The sequence below is a fragment of the Alligator sinensis genome, unplaced genomic scaffold (assembly GCF_000455745.1).
Source record: "Alligator sinensis unplaced genomic scaffold, ASM45574v1 scaffold436_1, whole genome shotgun sequence".
Lineage (NCBI taxonomy): Eukaryota > Metazoa > Chordata > Crocodylia > Alligatoridae > Alligator > Alligator sinensis.
In genome coordinates this window covers 390,929-392,448 of record NW_005842172.1, presented here as the reverse complement: position 1 = coordinate 392,448, position 1,520 = coordinate 390,929, and positions in this window count along the sequence as shown.

Below are 1,520 nucleotides of genomic sequence, written 5' to 3'. Positions count from 1 at the left end.
TGAAGAGTCCCATGGCTCTTAGCCTGTCCTTATAAGGCCTACTCTCTTGTCCTCTAATCATGCATGTGGCTCTCCACTGGACCCTCTCAAGCTTCTCCACATCCTTTCTGAATTGCGGAGCCAAGAATTGGATGCAGTACTCCAGCGGCAGCCTCACCAAGGCTGAGTAAAGCGGGAGGATGATTGCCTGGATCTTGCTTGAGATGCATCGGTAGATGCAAGCCACAGTTTTGTTTGCTTTGCCAGCTGTAGCATTGCACTGGTGGCTCATATTCATCTTGTGGTCAATCATGACCCCTAAGTCTCTTTCAGTCATAGTGCTAGCGAGCGTAGCAATGCCAAGATTATAAATGTGATGTGGTTTTTTTTCTCCCGAGGTGGAGCACCTTGTATTTATTTGTGTTGAACGCCATCAGGTTTTGATCTGCCCACCTTGCAAGCCTATCGAGGTTGGCTTGGATTGCCAGCTTATCCTCTAGGGTGACCAACACTTCCCCATAGTTTGGTGTCATCAGCTAATTTAGCCAGTCCGCTTCTGACACCAGAGTTGATATAATTTATAAATACATTTAAGAGTACAGGTCCGAGAACAGAGCCCTGGGAGACACCACTGGTCACCATGTGCCGTGTTGATTTGGTTCCATCGACTACCACTCTCTGGGTCCATCCATGGAGCCAGTTCCCCAACCATTGGGTCTTGTAAGGTTGTCGAGACCACAGTTCCCCAATTTTACCATGAGGACATCATGGGACACCAGGTCAAAGGCTTTCTTGAAGTCTAAATATATATCAACCTCTTCGCCTCTGTCCAGGTGATGCATCACCTGGTCATAGAAGGAAATGAGATTGGTCAGGCAAAGCCTACCCACCCGTGTTGGCTACCTCTCAGACTGTTGCCTTCTGTTAGTCCATTGTTAATGGTTTCCTTGATGATTTTTCCAAGATCTTTCCAGGGTTTGAAGTCAAACTGATTGGCCTGTAGTTTCCCAGATCTTCCTTCCTCCCTTTCTTGAAGATCCATGATTCTTGAAGGGCTCGGTCCTGGGGCCTGCGCTGTTCAATTTCTTCATCAGCGATCTTGATGTTGGGGTGGAAAGCAACCTGTTTAAATTCGCTGATGACACCAAAATTTGGGGGGAGGTGAGCACGCTAGCAGGGAGAGAGAGATTGCAGAAGGATCTGGATAGGTTACAGGGGTGGGCAAACAGGAACAGGATGTGTTTCAATACGGACAAGTGCAGGGTGCTGCACTTGGGTAGTAGGAACCAGCAGCACACTTATACGATGGGGAACTCCCTACTTGAGAGCACGGAGGCGGAAAGGGATCTTGGTGTCATTATTGACTCCAAGATGAACATGGGCCGACAATGCGAGGTCATGGTTGGCAGGGCTAACAGGACCTTGTCGTGAACATTCCTCCATCACAGTCTTGATATTGGGTTACAGGCTGACCATGGGCTGCCCTATGCACTGCTGCCATCTGATACCAGGAAGGCTAACGGAACCTGCAGAGCAGATTA